General features: G+C 37.3%; 1 protein-coding gene and 1 pseudogene across 9 annotated transcripts in view; one reads left to right on the top strand and one right to left on the bottom strand.

Moving 5' to 3' along the window:
* Positions 1 to 20,389, bottom strand: part of DENND1A (DENN domain containing 1A) — a 492,893-nt gene that overhangs the window by 422,726 nt on the left and 49,778 nt on the right. The gene's annotated exons all lie outside the window — the stretch shown is intronic.
* Positions 1,278 to 1,353, top strand: LOC123646767 (annotated as a pseudogene).

The following is a 20,389-nucleotide window of genomic DNA, read 5'->3' as shown; positions in this document are numbered from 1 at the left end:
CATTTAGGAAGTATTATAGTGCTTTTCAGAGACACCTTAACTTATAGTTCGATATTGTTATATCAATCCCATAATTCCAGTAAACAAAGCCTAATCAGCAATAAGTGGACCTATCTAAGATGATCCACCCTTAAATAACACAAAATTTAGACTTTCTCTTCACCCAAATGAAAACTTGTAAATTCAATAATCACAGTTATTTTAAATGTTAAGAGATCATCAAAATAATAAATATTTCTCTAACAAATGTCATTTTAAAGGCATTTCCACATAAATTATCTCATTCTCACTAATTTATTTATTCCATAAAAATTCATTAAATCTTCTTAGTATTGAGCACTGGTTATACAATGGTAAAGAAAAATCCAGGTGATCTCTACCTTCACAGAGTTTAAGGTCCAGTAGAGAAGCTCAGACAAACTAATAACCACACAAAGAGCTTAATCACAAGCTATGATGAGTGCTACAGGAGCATATAGCACAAGAACACGTTTATTCTGTGGATCTGAAAAGGTTTCTTTCCCTGAGGAGTTAATGTCGTAGGTAAGGTCTGAAGATATGGGAGAACCAGTAAAAAAAAAAAAAAACGTGAGAAAGAGTTTTAGGAATGTGATAGTTGAGATGGGAAGAAATACCTAGTTTTTAAAGATATTTAGGTACATCAATCAAATTTTTCTGATATTGAATACAGAGGGTGAACGGGAAGGCAGGTGACCAGAACGAAGACAGGTTTTTAGCCTGCATACGGGATTTTAAAAATGTGTTGCTCACCAGAAGGGAACCCAATCTTCATTGGGCTTAATGAGCAGATCATGAGTTAGGATTTAGACATTTTGAATTTCAGATGCCTTTGAGGCATCCAAACAGGTTGAGAGCTCAGAACAAATGTTTCATACTTCATTCATTTATTCAACATGCAGTTCCTAAGAAATAATTTGTATTGTCATGTCCTATGCTCCTCATTAGGGGAAAGGAGATGAACAAGATGCTGAGCTGCCCTTTGAACAAAACAAGCACGATAACATAAGTGTAGAAGTACACTGGAGTTCAAAGGAAGTAGAGACTGAGTCTGCCTGGACAATTAGGAAAGGCAGCATGAAGAAAATTATCTTGAAGACAAATGGCAATTCCTCAAATAGAGAAAGAAAAAAGACATTTTAGAGAAAGGATTAATCATCATTTCCAGTTGCTACAACTACAAAGTATGTGAGTGAGAAGTAAAAGAAGAGACCATGGGGACCAAATTTATAGAAATAAAAAGGATCGTAAGAGAATCCTAGTATTACAGCTCTTTTAGAATTTGTCTAGCAGGTTTTCTGGTTTTTACTTCAAAAAAAAAAAAAAAGAGTCCTATGAGCAAATATATGCCAATAAATTAGATAAACAAAATGGACAAGCTCCTAAAAATATATAAACGACCAAAACTGACTCAAGAAGAAATAGAAAATCTGAATAAACCTATAATAAATAAAAAGACTGAATTACTAGTTTTAAAACTACCCACCAAAAAAATAAAGAAACAAAATCCAGATGACTTCACTGGTGAAGCCTACCAAACATTTAAAAAAGAATACTTACCAATTCTTCATAAACTCTCCAAGAAACAAAAGGAAGAAAACCTTCCCAACTCATTTTACAAGGCCAGTATTATGCTGATACCAAAAACAAACAAGTACATCACAATAAAACAGTAGAAATGCAAAAATACTCAACAATATGCTAACAAACCAAATCTAGCAACACGTGTTAAAGGATTATAAAAAGTATTATACAACATGACCAAGTGAGTTTTATCCTAAGAATGCAAAGTTGGTTTAATATCCAAAAATAGAATAAGGTAATAAACCATAAAAAGAGAATGAAGGCCAGGTGCAGTGGTTTCTGCCTGTAATCCTAGCGCTTTGGGAGGCTAAGGTGGGAGGATCACTTGAGGTCAGGAGTTCAAGACCAGCACTGAGCAACATAATGAGACCCTGTCTCTGCAAAAAATACAAAAACTAGCCATGCGCATTGGCACACACCTCAGCTAGCTAATTATGAGGCTGAGCCAGAAGGATCACTTGAGCCCAACAGTTTGGAGCTGCAGTGAGCTGTGATTAGGCCAGTGTACTCTAGCTTGAGTGACAGAGCAAGACCCTGTCTAACAATAATAATAAGACTGAAGAACAAAATCATATGATCATTTCAACAGACATAGAAAATGCATTTGACAAGATCCAACATCCTTTCATGGTAAAAAGCACTCAAATTAGAAATAGAAGGAAACTTCATCAACCTGATAAAGGCCATCTACAAAAACCTATTGCTAATATAAAACATACTTGGTAGTGAAAGACTGACTATTTCCTTTAAGATAAGAGAAAAGGCAAGAATACTTATTCCTGCCACTCTTACTCAACATTGTATTGGAGGTTCTAGGTAGGGAAAGTAGGCAAGAAAAAGAATGAAAATCATGCCAGAATGGAATGGAAGAAGTAAAACTATCTCTACTTGTGAATGACATGATCTTGTATGACGACAATCCTAAGAAATCCACCAGAAACCTATTAGAACTAGTGACCTAGTTCAGCAAGGTTGCAGGATAAAAGATCAATATATAAAAATCAATTGTATTCCTATACACTATCAAAAAATATAAAAATTAAATTTAAACATTCCATCTGTAATATCAAAAAGCTTAAGATACATATAAATAAGTTTAACAAAAGAACTGCAAAACTTGTACTCTGAAAACTACAAAACATTATGAAAAAACAACTAAAGATTACCTAAATAAATGGAAAGATATCCTATGTTCATGGATTGGAAGACCTAATATTGTTAAGATGGCAATGCTCTGCAAATGGATCTACAGATTTAATTCGACCCCTATCAAAATCCCAGCTAGACTTCTTGCAGAAACTGACAAGCTGATACTAACGTTCATATGGAAATGCAAGGGACCCAGAATAGCCAAATAATCTTGAAAAAGAACAAAATTGGAGGATTCATACTTCTTGATTTCAAACTTTACTACAGAGCTACAGTAATCAAGACAGAATAGTACAACATAAGGATATACACAGGATTGAGAGCCACAAAATAAATATTTACAATTGTCAATTGATTCGCAACAAAGTAACCAAAACAATTCAATGAATAGTCTTTTCAATAAATGGTACTGGGGCAATTGAATATCCAAATGTGAAAGAATGAAGTTAGATTCCTTCCTTAAAGCATCAAAAAAAAAAAAAAAAAACCTCAAAATGGATTTATAGACTCAAATGTAAGAGCTAAAACTACAAAAATCTTAGGAAAAAAACAAAGAAGTAAACTTTGTAACCTTAGGATGGCCAACAGTTTCTTAGATACAACACCAAGGCATAAACAAAAGAAAAAATAGATAAATATGACTTCATTAAAATGCAAAACTTTTGTTTCAGATGATACTAGCAAGAAAAGGAAAAGTTCACCTATAAATAGGAGAAAGTACTTGCAAATCATATATCTGACAATAAACTTGTATCCAGAATATATAAAGAACTCTTATAATTCAGTAATAAAAAAAAAGTGACCCAGTGAAGAAACTGGCACAGGATCCAAATAGATCTAGCTCCAAAAAAGACATACAAATGCTAAATAAGCACATGAAAAGATGCTCAACATCATCAGGCATCAGAGAAATGCAAATCAAAATCACAATGAGATACCACTTCACACCCACTAGGATGGCTATAATAAAAAAGACAGACAATAACAGGCATGGACAAGGATGTGAAGAATCCTCAGACATCGCTGGTAGGAATGTATGGAACCCTCAGACATTGCTGGTGGGTATGTAAAATTGTGCATCTGCTAGGGAAAATAACTTGACAATTTTTCAAAAAGCTGAAAATAGAATTACCGTATGATCTAGCAATTTGACACCTAGGTATATACCCAAAGGAATTGAAAGCAGGAACACAAACAGATTCCAAACAATGAATGACATTGTTCATTGAAGCATTATTCAAAATTGTCAAAAGGTGGAAACATCCCAAGTGGACATCAACAGATGAATAGATAAACAACATGTAGTATATACATACAATGGATTATTTTTCGGCTATAAAAAGGAATGAAGTTCTGATACACTGCAACATGGATAAACCTTGAAAACATTAAGGTAAATGAAATAAATCAGACAAAAAAGAACAAATATTGTATGATTCCACTATATAAGGAACGTAGAATAGACAAATTCACAGAGACAGAAAGTGGATTAGAGGTTTCCAGGAGTTGGGGTCAGGGGTGAATGAGTAGTTATTACTTAATGATTACAGAGTTTCTGTTTGGGGTGATGAAAGGTTTCGGTAATAGATAGTGGTGATGGTTATACAACAGAATGAATATAATTAATACCACTGTATTATATACTTAAAAATAGTTAAAATGGTAAATTTTGTTATACACACACAACTCCACAATTTAAATAAATTAATATAATATAACCAAACCATTAAATTGTATCTTTAAATAGGCAAATTGTATGGTATGTGAATTCTATCTCAATAAAGCTGTTAAAATAATTAAAATTAAACACCAAACTGATGGTTTTAATAACAATTAGACACAGCTGAACAGAGAATTAATAAACTGGAAGACCTGAAGTTACTGAATGCAGCAGAGAGACAGACTGAAAACACAAAAAATGTGGTTAAAAATTGTGAAGGACGAAGTCTAACATGTGTTTAATCAAAGTTCCAGAAGAAGAAGGAGAGAGGATGGGGAGAGAAACAATAGCTAGAAATATAAAGAAAGATCCCAATCCTCAGGTTCAAACAGCCAAATTCAAATACAGATATACAAAAAGGAAACTCTACTGATAGACATATATGATTGCTAAACTAGAAAATAAGACATTATCTACATATTATCTATACAAAAAATGATAATTAGAATGGAAAAGGACTTCTCAACAGCAACAACTAAAGACAGAAGACAATTGAAATGACATCTCCAATGTGCTTAAAGAAAGTTACTATCAATCTGAAGGGAGGACGGGTAGTTTCCAAAATGAGGTTAAAATAAGGACATTTTCAAATAAACAAAACTAAAATATTTGCCACCAACAAAGAAATGTTATTCAGGCAAGAAGATCAGCCCAGAGGGGAAAAGTCTGAGATGCAAGAAGACACGAAGAAAAAGAAAGTAGAGGCCAGGCCCTGTGGCTCACGTCTGTAATCCTAGCAGCCTGGGAGGCCGAGGTGGGTGGATTGTTTGAGCTCAGGAGTTCGAGACCAGCCTGAGCAAGAGCGAGATCCCATCTCTCCTAAAAATAGAAAATTAGCTGGACAACTAAAAAATATATAGAAAAAATTAGCCGGGCATGGTGGTGCATGCCTGTAGTCCCAGCTACTTGGGAGGCTGAGGCAGTAGGATTGCTTGAGCCCAGGTGTTTGAGGTTGCTGTGAGCTAGGCTGATGCCAATGCACTCTAGCCCAGGCAACAGAGCGAGACTCTGACTCAAAAAAAAAAAAAAAAAGAAAAGAAAAACAAAGTAGAAAATACATGGATAAATCTAAATAAACGTTAGCTGTGTAAAAACTAATAATGTCTTATAGGTTAAAAGTTAAATATACAACAATAAAAGCATATAAGGAAGAGAGGAGTGATTAAAGTTCAAACAATATAAGGTCCTCGTATTGTTCAGGAGGAGGGTAAAGATGCCAATTAACATTGCTAAGTTACATAAGCATGTCAACGTTTCTCAGAGGGACTGTTTGTTTGTACAGGCATACTTGCTTTATTGTGTTTTGCTTTATTGTGCTGCACAGATAACTGTGCTCTTTACAAATTGAAGGTTTGTGGCAACCCTGCATTGAGCAAGTCTATTGGCATTATTTTTCCAACAGCATGTGTTCACTTCATGTCTCCATGTCATATGTTGGTAATTCTTGCAATATTTCAAACTTTTTCAGTATTATTTTATCTGTTATGGTGATCTGTGATCAGTGATTTTTTTATATTACTATTATAATTGTTTGGCAGTACCACATACCACACCCATATAAGACAGTAAACTTAATAGACAAATATTGTGTGTGCTCTGACTGCTCCACTGACCCAACCATTCTCCTGTCTCTCTCTTCCTCAGGTCTCCTATATTCCCTAAGACACAACAATATTGAAATCAGGCCAATAATTAACTCTACAAAGCCCTCTAAGTGTTCAAGTGAAAGGAAGAGTAGCACATCTCTCTCTTTAAATCAAAAGCTAGACATGATTAAGCTTAATGAGGAAGGCATGTCAAAAACTGAGATAGACCGAAAGCTAGGGGGCACTGAACAGTTTGCCAAGTTGTGAATGCAAAGGAAAAGTTCTTGAAAAAATTAAAAGTGCTATTCCAGTAAACTCATAAATGATAAGAAAGCAAAACAGACTTATTGATGATATAGAGAAAGTTTTAGTAGTCTGGAAAGAAGATCCAAACCAGCCACAGATTCCCTTAAGCCAAAGCCTAATCCACAGAAAGGCCCTAACTCTCTTCATTTCTGTGAAGGCTGAGAGAGGTGAGGCAGCTGCAGAAGGAAAGTCTGAAGCTAACAGAGCTAAGTTCATGGGAATTAAGGAAAAAAGCCATCTCCATAACATAAAAGTGCAAGGTGGAAGCACCAAGTGCTGATATAGAAGCTGTTATGCAGAAAATTAGCTAAGATTATTGACAAAGGTGGCAACACTCAACAACAGATTTTCAATGTAGATCAAACAGCCTTATATTGGAAGAAGATGCCATCTAGCACTTCGATATCTAGAGAAGAGAAGTCAATGTCTGGCTTCAAAGTTCAAAGGACAGGGTGACTCTCCAGTTAAGGGCTAATGTAGCTGGTGACTTCCAGTTGAAACCAACCCTCACTGACCATTCCAAAAATCCTAGAGCCATTAGGCTAAATCTGCTATGCCTGCGCTCTAGAAATGGAACAAGAAAGCCTGGATGACAGCACATCTGTTTATGCAGCATGGTTTATGGAATAGTTTAAGCTCACTGTTGAGACCTACTCAAAAAGAAAAAGGTTCTTTTCAAAATGTCACTGCTCATTGACAATGAGCTCTGGTCACCCAAGAGCTCTGATGGAGATGTACAAGGAGATTAATGGTTATTTTCATGCCTGCTAACACAACATCCATTCTGTAGCCCATGGATCAAGGAGTAATTTCAAATTTCAAGTCTCATTTAAGAAATACGTAAGGCTGTAGCTGCCATAGATAGTGATTCTTCTGATGGATCTGGGCAAAGTAAATTAAAAATCTTCTGGAAAGGATTCACCATTCTAGATGCCATTAAGAATATTCATGATTCACCGGAAGATGTCAAAATATCAACATTAACAGGAGTTTTAAAGAAGTTGATTCCAACCTTCATAAGTGACTTTGAGGGGTTCAAGACTTCAGTGGAGGAAATAACTGCAGATGTAGTAGAAATAGCAAGAAAACTAGAATTAAAAGAGGTGCCTAAAGATGTCACTGACTTGCTGCAATCTCATGACAAAATTTGAACAGATGAGGAGCTACTTCTGATGAATGAGCAAAGAAAGTGCTTTCTTGAGATGGAATCTATTCATGGTGAAGATGCTGTGAACATTGTTGAAATGACAACAAAGGACTTAGAATATTACATAAACTTTGTTGATAAAGCAGCAGCAGGGTTTGATAGGACTGTTTCCAATTTTTAAATAAGTTCTACTGTGGGTAAAATGCCAAGAAACTGCATCACATGCTACAGAGAAATTTTTCCTGAAAGGAAGATTCAACTGCTGCAACAAAATTCATTATTGTCTTATTTTAAGAAATTGCTACAGCCACCCCAACTTCAGTGCCCACCACCCTAATCAGTTAGTAGCTATCAACATTGAGGCAAGACCCTCCACCAGCAAAAAGATTACAACTCGAAGGCTCAGATGATCTTTGACATTTTTTAGCAATAAAGAATTTTTTAACTAATATATGTACATTTTTAAAAACATAATGCTATTGCACATTTAACAGACTACAGTATAGTATAAACATAACTTTTATATGCACTGGAAAACCAAAGTTTGTGTGACTCATTTTATTGCAATATTCACTTTATTGTGGTGGTCTGGAACTGAACTCACAACATCTTCAAGGTATGCCTGTATTGGTTAATATTATAGACTCTGAAGGCACACTACCTGCATTCAAATCGCACTTCCACTACTTGATGGCTATGTGGCTTTTGATATAACCTCACCATGCCACAGTTTCCCCATCTGTAAAATGGAGACAGTATCTATTTCATAGGGTCTTCGTGAGGATTAAATGGGTTAATATAGATAAAGCAGGTAGAACAATGACTGTTACATAGTAAGTCCTATTAAGTCATAGCCACCATTATTTTTAGTGTAACTATTAAAGGTATAGAAAAAAACCAGAATGATAAAAATGCTTGGATAATCCAAAAGAAAGAAAGAAGAAAAATGAAACACAAAAAGCATTTTCAGTAAAAGATACAGATAATCAGATTGGATTTTAAAAGATGCAATTACCTATTGCTTTCAAGAGACACATCTTCAACATAAAAATGAGGAAATACAATAAAGTGTATAATTGGATGAGTTTTGATATATGTCTACATCCACAAAACCATCACCACAATGAATCACCCCCAAAAGTTTCTTCATGCTCCTCTATAATCTACCCCTCCCTGTCCACTCCCCACCACTCATCCCTAGGGAACCGCTGATGTGCTTTCCATCACTATCGATTAGTTTGTACTTTCTAGGATTTTATATAAATGGAATCAGACAGCATGTACTCTTTTTGTCTGGTTTCTTTCACTCAGGATAACTATGCTGAGATCTATCCATGTTGTTTAGTACATCAATACTTTGTTCCTTTTTATTACTTACTCTTATTCTATTATGTGCATATAACTCAATTTGTTTATCCATTTCCAGCCTCTCCAGACAACAAATGATGTTAAAATTAAGAAACGGCTTCTGGGTAAAGATCAAATCCAGGGCACTCTTAGGATAGGATAAAGATAAAGCTGACGGTGTGATTTTAAAATTCTTTTTAAGACCTCTGAAAAAATCCAAGGTGATATCATAGAGAACCATTTAGTCAAACAACAGGGTTTCTAAAAAGCTTAAGAGTGGTGTTCCTCAGTGGCCTCATCAGAAATCCAAACTAGAAAAGGAGAGGGTATCTATCACAAAGACATTGGCAGGTAAAAATATTATGTAAAGAAGTAAATTCCAACAGATTCACAGGAGAACAGAGTTTTTAAGAATCCTGTATTAGGAGAAACATTGCCAGCTTGGACTGAAAGCAACAAAGAAAATCCAAAATGGGGCCGGGCACGGTGGCTCACACCTGTAATCCTAGCCCTCTGGGAGGCCAAGGTGGGTGGATCGCTTGAGGTCAGGAGTTCGAGACCAGCCTGAGCGAGACCCTGTCTCTACTAAAAATAGAAATAAATTATCTGGACAACTAAAAAAATATATATAGAGAAAAAATTAGCCGGGCATGGTGGTGCATGCCTGTAGTCCCAGCTACTCGGGAGGCTGAGGCAGTAGGATCGCTTAAGCCCAGGAGTTTGAGGTTGCTGTGAGCTAGGCTGATGCCATGGCACTCACTCTAGCCTGGGCAACAAAGTGAGACTCTGTCGAGAAGAGAAGAGGAGAGGAGAGGAGAGGAGGGGAGGGGAGGGGAGGGGAGGAGAGGAGAGGAGAGGAGAGGAGAGGAGAGGAGAGGAGAGGAGAGGAGAGGAGAGGAGAGGAGAGGAGAGGACATCCAAAATGGAGGAAAAAGGCCTTTGAATCACCAAACTCTCAGGCAGGGGTAGGACTGAGTCTCCATCAAGAAACTTCCAACATTTGCCCAGCTATATTTCAGAACTGCTATGGAGCAGGGCTTCCCCTGTGCCTCCCACTGTCCCTCTTTTACAAGATGAGTATCTACAACAGTTGTCTCATGCCTGCCCACTATTATATATTAGGGAAGAGTGGTAGAAGTAGGAGTTGGGGGCAGATAACTTCTCTCTTTAGTTTACAAAGTGAGAGGACCTGTATTTGAGAAGCTATACTTAAGGAACTATGTGTAAGGTGACTTGTCCTCATCTAAGCCTGATTTAGTTTAGGAGATTGAGGGGTCTGAGCTGATGATGTAATGGAATGAGATTCTTGGAGGTGGAGAGGGGCCTTGGGAGAGACTGAGTGTACATATATTTCCATAGCAACTGGGTATAAAATTGTTTACTCTCTGCTCCCTCTCTACTGAGTTCCCACAGCACTTCTGTCTGTCTCTAATATATTTATCCCAAATATTTATAGCTACTGGTTTACTATTTGTTGCCCTCATCATATTTAAACTCCTTAAAAACAAAGTGTTTTATCTTATTTATATCCATAGCATTAAATGGTCCCTCAAAGACTTGCTTGAATTAATGAATAAGTATATGAAGAAAGCCCAGTCTGTCGTGGACTCAGACCATCCAAAGCCATGCTGATAGATATGATACCACATTCCCACTGCACTTATGAGATAGCTCTCAGTTAAACATGCAGGAACGCTAAGTAATTAAAACCAAGAATGTTCGCCTTGTCCTTTTTGTCACTATAGATTAGTTGCATATAGACCACATGGACAAAAGCAGCATATGAAATACTAAAACTCAAGACTGATTCTAGAGAACATCCTGAGAATATGGCCCTATAAGCCTGTATTTTAATAGACTGACATAGCTCAAAAGCACTAGCTGATCTGAGTGCAACTGGTAAAAAAAAAAAAAAAAACCTTCCAAAGATGATTTTTTCATTTTAAATTTTATTATAAATAACCAGTAATAGGTTATCAACAGGGCAGGATAGAGTTGAATCCCCAGCTGTTGAACAAAAGAACAGGAGGGAGGGAGAAAATATTGCATTTGAAACACTTTTGTAAAAAGCCCTTAAATGAAAGACACTGAAATTATGAGCTCTAGCTAGTTTACTCTGCTAACACTCAGATTTTAGGGGGGAAAAAATCTTTCTGTGAGGGTTCCTAAGAGATGTCTTTTTTGACACAACAAGGGCTCAATGACAGAGTAAAGAAACCATTCAGCATCACTCCAGGGCAGCACTTAGAGACATCTTTCTGTCTTGAGATGCCAGCTTCTCTAAAAGGCTGCTGTTCCTCTCAATGGGCTGGAAAATTTCTCAGATTAGGAAGCATCTCTTTTAGATAACTATTACAATATGTCTAAATGAGCTACTTCTAAGATATTATCTAGGAAAAAAAATTAAGCATACACTATCACCTTTAGAAAGTCATCATCTGTGCATATAATTTACAAGAAAAGAGAAACCTTGGGTGAAACAAATATTGGGCAGCAATAACTGAGGCACATCAAAGTATTTACATATCAATTTTTAATTTGTTACATGATCTCATTTTGAGCATGATCATTCTTAGCACTTTTCTGCTGGCAAATCAACCTTCCTAGTCTCTCAACACCAATGGCAAGTAGTGAATGTTCATTCCAGCCCTCAGCTAACTCTCCTGCCCCGGAACTTGAGACTGTTCCTTGATTCCAATCACAACCTTTGTAGAGAACTACTATATATAACAGGACCCAAGGTTTAATACTTTGCCACAGACTTTTTAAAAACTAAAATTCAAACTGACCCAGAAAGCAAAGTAAAACAAACAAAAAAATGAATCGACTGATTTAATCAATTTAAGCTAATAGTTAACAGTCCAAATGAAGTTTGTCTCCCTCTTTTGTCTCTTGGTCAGGCATATCTTTATCTCATCAGGTCCTTAGATAGTACCAGACATTGCCATAGCCTTCTGCATGCACAGTGGTAATAAATGCAGTGTACGAGAAATAGAAGATATTGAACCAATCCCTGACACACTCTAAATGTCTTTTCTACCTTGCTAGGAAAAACAAGGATAAGTCCCTGGAGATATTCTAGAAGTAAATGTAACCATAGGTAAAACCCCACTCTAAAAAATACAATTACAATGTCCAGTTCTATGTAAATGGGGCTATTTCAAAAGCCTCACAAACAACTGATACTAACATTGCCTTGCTTATTTGGACACAACAAATTCCACTGAATGGGAAATTATCTAAAACAGAAATACTTTTAAATGTCTCTTCATTTAGCTAGCCACCACCTACTGAATAGGATTATCCTTTGGGGAAGAATTCAAACAACAAGGTTCCTGCCCTGAAGAAGGGCATCTAACCAAGTCCAGGAGGAGTGGCGGAGAAGGGAGGTGAGGATAGACACAGAAAACGGAGGATTAAAGAGGACCTTACAAAAGAGGTGGCACCTTATCTGAGTCTTAAAGGACAATGTAAGTAAACCAAGAAAATAAGGAATAAGAAGATGGTACAGAAAGGAGAAAGACCAGGTGCTAACACATGGAAGCAAAGAAACTAACATGACTAAGCTAGTGCACAAAGTCAATGACAGGGAGTCAGGAGACATAAGGGAGGAGAGGTTAGCCAAGCCATAAAGGGACTTGTGCACCACGCTAAGGATTCGAGTACTACCCTACAGGTAATGGAAAGACATTACAGGGTTTAAACAGAAGATTGGCATGATTACATCTGTTTAACACACGTATCTATCTTCTGACAATAGGACAGAAGATGGGTTAGAAGGGGTAAGACTCCAGCCAAGAAAACCAATTAAGAGGCAGTAATTCAAGGAAGAATAAGGAGGGCTAGAACAAAGTCAAGGCAACGGAGTTGTAATGACAAGGGAGAAAAAAGATAGGAAAGAGATCAAGAAATTAGACTTCCCCTTCTCTTCCTAATTGACAATTCAATCCTAAAGTCAAGGTACACATCCACACCTAGTAAGAAGTAGTCACAGCAGTCCAGAGTTGGGTAAGGATGGTATCTACACAGGAAGACTTCCCCAGCATGGGGAGTCAGAGTCCAAGCAGTGGGAGGGTGGTGCCCAACCTGTAATGGGCAATCTAGTATAGGGTGTCAGAACTGGAGCGTGACTAGGGTGCCCACAGGAGAGTGATCAAGTGTGAGGAGTTGGCTCAAGAAGGGATAAGTAGTCATCCACGGAGAACAGGTGCCTGACATGGGGTGTGAGAGTCAAAGCAGTTTGGGAAGAGTGTCCCCGTTAAAAGATGACCTGGGTGAGGTATCAGAGCATATGAGCAGGGCAGGGGTCACTTGATAGAGTGTCAGAACCCAAGCAGGGTGAGATGGGGAACAAGATGGAAGAGGGTGGCAGCCATGTATGGAGTGTCAAAACCCAAGGTGAAGAATGCACCCACTCAAAAGGACCTGCATTGCATGGGGTGTCAAAGCCCAAGCTGGATGAGCTGGGCATCCATGGAGGACAGGCAGAGTGGCATAAGGCATCAGAGCCTATCATAGGGTAAGGAGGGCATCCACAATGGGAAGAAGGTTGTGGTGGCCATGACAACAGATCAGTCATGCACAAGGGATTAATCAAATAAGTAAGCACATTAAGGATAATGGGAATTAGGCTCCTCACTGCCAAAGAAAGAAGTTACGAATATCGAAAGAGAGAAAACTAGAATGAATCTCATGGTATTAGGTGAAATTGGAAGTATTGGTATGAACTCACACTTTTCAATACACATAAATATAGAAATACATATTGATGTAAATATGTGTGTGTCCACAAACACATCACGTATTCTCCAGTTCTGTCCACTAAGAAGGCCTAGGAGAAGCAACACCCCAATAGTAATGAGTACACCAAGCATCCAGATTTTGGCTTTTAAACAGCATTCTCCACTAAAAGAGTGCCATTGCTGTGCCATTGGAAAATGGCAGATTTCAGGGCTAAGAAAAAGAAAGTAAAAGATGAGTATAGAATATCTTGTGCCAAAAAGCAAGGAAGTACTCAAAGAATGAAGACAGGTCAAAAGAACACAAGAGCCCCTTCAAGCTGGCTCCTACTGAGCAAAGCTGAAACAAACTGAATAATGAGATTTATTCAAATAATAATTTGAACATTTCAATAACAACCTTGAATAAAAGTGGAAACAATGAGTCCAAAATCAAATATAAAAATAAAGTTTAATGAGAAATGGAACATTTATGTAATTTCAAAGTACTTTCCCCCAAAACACTTACTAATTACAAAGTAAATTAGTAAGTAAAGAGTAACTAACATTTCAATAGAAAAGTCTGGCAAACACTACCTTAAATCAAGTGATCATCAGCAATCAGACAAAATAAAATTGTGCATTATGTGATATGAGAAAAGCACAGCATCACTTTCATGATATTCACATCCAAGATGCTTAGCCTAAATCTAATCATAAGGAAACATTAGACAAACCCAACCCAAGGCCTGTAATCTTCAGATCTCATGGTCATGAAAGTCAAGGAAAGACTGAGAACTGTTCCAACTCAGGGAGACTAAAGTGATATGAAACTAAATACAAGGCTGGGTGCGGTGGCTCACGCCTATAATCCTAGCACTCCGGGAGGCCCAGGCGGGAAGATCACTTGAGGTCAGGAGTTCAAAACCAGCCTGAGCAAGAGTGAGACCCCGTCTCTACTAAAAATAGAAAGAAATCAGCCGAACAACTAAAAATATATAGAAAAAACTAGCTGGGCATGGTGGCACATACCCATAGTCCCAGCCACTCAGGAGGTTGAGGCAGAAGGATTGCTTGGGCCCAGGAGTTTGAGGTTGCTGTGAGCTAGGCTGATGCCACAGCACTCTAGTGTGGGCAACAACTTGAGATTCTGTCTCAAAAAAAAAAAAAAAAGGAACGAAATACAATTTGTGATTCTGAACTGAATCCTTTTGCTTTAAAGAACCTTATTGGGACAAGTAGCAAAACTCTAAAAATTAGATGGCAGTACTATATCAACGTTCATGTCCTCATTTTGATGACTATATTTTGGTTGTGTAGGAGAATCACCTTGTCTGTAGAAAAAACTCACTGGCACATTTGAGAATGAGGTCAGCAACTTATTCTCAAATGGTGCAGAGGAGAAAAGTTCTTTGCAGTATACTTACAACTTTCCTATAACTTTGAGATCATTTAAAATATTTTTAAATTCCGTTTTAAAGACTTGAAATAAATCTTAGATTTAATTGGATGTAGGGTAAGAGTCTAGGATGACTTTCAGGTTTCTGGCATGAGCAAGTGAAGGGGTCCCAATACCATTCGACAAGACCCTAGAATAGAGGAACAGTTAGGACTGGCATTTCAGTTTTGCTAGGTGGCCAGTGGTGGGGGTAAAATGTTGGTGGGCAGGGGAGGTTAAATTCAGCTTGAGATGCCTATGGGGGCATCCAGAAGCAGCAGCTAAGAGCTAAGGATCCAGGTCTGGCACTCAGGAATCTGGGCCAAAGACACAGACTAAGAAACTATCAGTCTGTGGGTGACGGTAGAAACCATCACTCTAGGAGAGTTTATACTCCATCACATTCCATAAACAAGTTGAGATGACTTACAAAAACACATATAGTTAAAAGATGAACAATACACATGTAAAGTGAAGGAGTAAGGGCAAAAGGAAAATAAGAGGAGGAAAAAGTATGCCAGGGATGATGACATATAAAAATGCATACCCAAAAAATACATACAAAAATAACAGCACACCACAAAAGCCAGAAGGCAAATATCCCTAAGCTTCCAACCAAAGGAGACTGTATAGCAAAGAGGAGCCTGTGAACACTGCATTTGGACACGCATCTAACATACAGTCTGTGTTCCTCAGCACTTACTAACAGTATAAGCCAGGTATTTTCTTCATGAAAGAAAATAAGGATATATCATTTTCTGTGTGCTATCAAAATAGGCTTATACTTTAACATTACACAAATAAAACAGTCTAATATTCTTTTAGTCATTAAAACACAAATCTATCTATATCCATGAATACCTTCTCTTCATTTATAAGACCTGGAATAAATTAAGAATATTAATAACACTAATATTTACATGGGGTTTACGGTTTGAAAGGCATTTTTATTTACTATATATTATTCCATTAAGTCCTTATACCATGTAGTGTAACAAACAAGGCAGATGTAGACATAATTTTACAGATTAGCAAATAGGTTCAGAGAGATTAAATTACTTATCCCAAATTACATAGCTTATAAGTAGAAGAATTTGGACTGTAACTCTAGTTTTCTGACTCCACAGTTCACTCATTCATTTATTCATCCATCCATTCAAATATTTTTATTTTTTTTTATTCTATATTTTTAAGACGGGGTCTCACTCTGTTGCCCAGCTAAAGTGCAGTGGCATCATCAAAGCTCACTGCAACCTCAAACTCCTGGGTTCAAGCCATCTTCCTGGCTCAGCCTCCTGAGTAGCTGGGACTACCAATGTGTATCACCACATTCAGCTAATTTTTTTTTTTTTAAGAAATGAGATCTCACTATGTTGCCCAGGCTGATCTCAAACTCCTGTCCTCAAGCAATCCTCCGCACCAGGGCCTTCCAAAGTGGTAGGATAACAGGCATAAGCCACTGCACCTGACCTACAATATTTATAGGGTGCCTCTCAGAAAACACTGCCCAATCTGTATTGTTGCTGCGAATATTTAAAAAAAAAAAAGAACACGGGAATGCTTACAAAGTATGAAGCCTATGCAAATGTTAGCAATTTTCAAAGCATCATCTTTAGGTTCCCCATTTTAAAGATATGATCCCTTCTTATATTTTTGGGAAGCCAAATATAATACAGAAATAGAAAACATGCATGAAATTTGGTTGGGACATATTGAAAACTGCACATCTAGCAGAGGAGTGGGCTAAGATGAAGGTAGATAGGTAGAGGATAGATCATAGAAGACTTCATTTGTCCTGCTAATGAGCTCGACTTTAGCTTGGGGTGACAGAGGACCACCAAAAGGTGTTAGGAGGGAAATGCTGTGGTCTCAGCTGTGTTTTTAAAAGATCGCTCAGATGACAGCATTAAATATGGATGTGAAGGAAAACATAAAGGCCAGTTAGGAGGCCATGGTAATCAGCTAGGAAAGAGAAGTTACAAGCCTGAGCTAAGTGAGGGTGGCACTTAACTTTATGCTTATTTTAATCTGAAACATTATGTTGTCTCTGGTCTCTAAAACCCTGGAGGAATTGAGACAGGCCAATAAGCCCTTAGAAGGAACAAATTTTAAACAACCTATACAAATAAACTAAGGACAACTGAAAAACTAAAACAGAATCATCCCTGGGAGTTACACAGGTATAATTACTATTCTTATATTATTCTGTTATTCTACAGGAAGCCTACTTTAAAGTCATTAGTTCATTGTTTCTTTTTAATCTGACTGGTTCTCAGTAATTAAAATTTTTATCAGTTACGGAATTCTCCACAGTCAGAACAGCTGACGTCAGATGCATTATGCTTTAAGCAAAAACTAACACTCATTAACAAGATTACCTATTGTGATTAAATAAACACAAACTGTTTGCAAAGTTTGTAAATGAGTACAAAACATCATAAAAGTAAAACTTACACTTACCACAAACCTTATTTTCTTCATTCTTCAAGCCCATATAAGAGGCAGGGCAATCTCTCATTTCTCACAGCTTCCTATTTACCCCATGCATTGCCTAATAAACACCTATACTTCACTTTGTGCTGCTTTAGCTTACTCAGTGGTATCTGCTAATAATGCCCAAGCATGTGGAACAAAACAGCAGTCCATGAAAACAAGCCTGTGTCCTCTTGCTTTACAGTGCTCTCCATCACACAATATAGTTTCCAATAATGCATCGGGTCGTAAAAGTTGTACCTATTGTGAAATCTCAAGAACGGCTACTTTGTGGAAAACATATTAATTACATGTACAAAAAGCTCTTAAATCTTTAGTAAAGGCCATAATTAATTTATAGAGTCATGAAAAGTCCAGAAAGGGTATTAGTGATAATACTAGAAAAGGGGAAAGAGTTTCATGTGGCCTCAAACTGCAAAGTTCATGTCTAATTTGACTGGTAAAAAAGGAGTCAGACCACATACTCTTTATTAAACTTGGACGGGATCTTAAAGGTAGTCTAGTCCAATGCCTGTCCACCCACTTCCAGGATAAAAATCCCATCTAAGACCCTGACCAGTGATTACATAGCCTATTCTGCCATCTCAATTTAAGAAAAATTCTCCTTCAAATATTCAAGTTTCAATTTGGCAGTTAATTCCAGCCTGCAGTTAAAAGGCACTAGCTGTCAGTCAGATCTCTCACCCAGTTCCCTCCTAAAAAGAAAAACTGACAGATCACAGGAGCTTTCTTTTGTAAACCAATTCTGGAACTTTCATGCTTCTTATTTGTTAGGTTAAAGGTTAAATTGCTGACCTGTGCCCTCCTGCTTAGCAGCCTTCCCCTTTTTCTGTAAAGCTTTATTTTGGGGCTGTATTTACATGGATTAGTCCCTTTTCACGCTAAGAAGGAATCTGTTCACAGCCAAAGCCTTAGTTCTGGTTGTACAAAAAGCAGCCACAATTATTCACCACTAGACAATGACCATATTGTGGATTTACAAAAAACCCACCCCAGCCATGGAAAGATCTGTTCTTGCTGCACAAAACAATAGAAGAAAAATCTTATCAAGCATTCAAGAGAAAGCAAACAAAGCAAGCCCACTGTGAACTTGATGAAGATGTCAAGCTCCTTTAAAATATATATATATAAATCAACAAAGAGGGGTTTTCTTGTAAAGTCTTGGGAGTGAGACTTTTTCTACTCTGAGTTTTCCTTTCTGGTTAAACACAGTCAGGAGCAGCAAGACATTGACAGCCAAGACCAGCAAATGCTGCCATTTTCTAAGCACACTTACAGAAACTTTTTTAAACGCACAATGCAAAGAGGCTTTCCTTTCCAAATATGCCCAGTGCAAATGCCAGGCAAATCATTTTCCAACTAGTACCATACTACACAGCCTCTTTCAGCAAAAGCAAAATTCTTGTCCCAACCTCTAAGGAATGAACATAGGCTATCTCCACACATCCTAACTAACTTCTAATAAAAAGTTTCAAAAAATTTTTAAAGGCCATTGGGTTTAATTAAACCATAGCTCCAACAAGATTTCTTCCTCTGACATCCATGAAGTATTATATATTAATACACCCTGTTTCTCTGGGATGAGTTTGACTGATGGTCCCTAGTCACAGAAATAAACTTGCAGTGGGAACGCTGTAAATTTGTAAGGTGAGGACAGCTGCTACAAAAAGCAAAGTCCAGTCCTGAGTCCAGGACATAGCTGTCTAACAAGACATGAGAGCAAATACAAAGAATTTCTCCCAACAAGTCTTTAGGTAGATGGTTTCTATTGTCTTTAAGCTAACATGACCTAAATTCTCCATCAGCAGAAATGTTCTCCAAGTAAAATAAAAAAGTAAAACTTTATCAGTGGTAGAAGCTGGCATTAAAAGCAACCCAAGAATCCATAAAATGTAACTATTAAAAAAAGTAATGGTACTTGCATTCATCACAGAGCAAAATACTAATACAATAAGTTAATGCATTTTTTTTAATCTCAGAAAATGGCTCACTTTAAAGTTTCTTACAGATTTTGGACTTAGAAAAACATTTCCATCCGTAACAGTTTATCTTTGGCACAGCTCTTCTCAGCCTCTATTCCTCTAGCTTCCTCCCCATCCTCCATCTCTTACCTACACCCCTAAAAAAGGCAATACCAAAGATTTGGCCACAAAAGTCCACAAACTTGACACTATGATTAATTTGTCTTATTGGAAAAGGGGCTGAATTTATAGGCATAATAATAGGGAACTGGTTGATCAAACTATAAAACTCTGACGCAGCCATCAGAAATTGATGAAATGTTCACGATAAACATTTAGGTCTTGCTTTTTCTCATTTAAGCTGTATACCAACTATAACTATGTCAAATGGGAATATTCAAAACTTAAAAGTGAGACTGTGATGGGGTGATTATATCTACCTTTTTCTCAAACTTTCTATAATATGTTGTCTTTTTAAAAGCATTTTTAGGATGGTAATAAGTGCCATGAAAACAAGAAAATTCTGGCCAATGGCCCTACTTAGAGGACTGTGACAACTACAGAAAACAATTCTATGCATAGCCAAGGCACAGTGTCCAGTTTGCTTACTTTGAATTACAAAATTTATGATCCCCAAGAAAATTAGGATGGCACTACAAGGACCAGAACACAAAGTAGGAAGTACTTAAACTCCTCACCAACTTCTAGGAGGAATGAGATTAGGGCACAAGCTACACTCAGAGTCGATTCAAATGTAAATGCTCTGCTTCCTCTCAAACAATGATAAACTCCCTCAGAGTTAATAGTTTCTCCCTAAGAGATTCATCTCTCTTTTCAACTTAGAGGTATGTTTTGGAGAAAAGGAAGAAACACATGGTGGGGCTTAGAGCAAAACCTTTTAAATTCTTTGTCATAAAAGCTG

The sequence above is a fragment of the Lemur catta genome, chromosome 10 (genome assembly GCF_020740605.2).
Source record: "Lemur catta isolate mLemCat1 chromosome 10, mLemCat1.pri, whole genome shotgun sequence".
In the NCBI taxonomy this organism is placed as follows: Eukaryota; Metazoa; Chordata; class Mammalia; order Primates; family Lemuridae; genus Lemur; species Lemur catta.
Note: the sequence above shows the minus strand (reverse complement) of the source record. Positions and strands in the feature narration are given on the sequence as shown.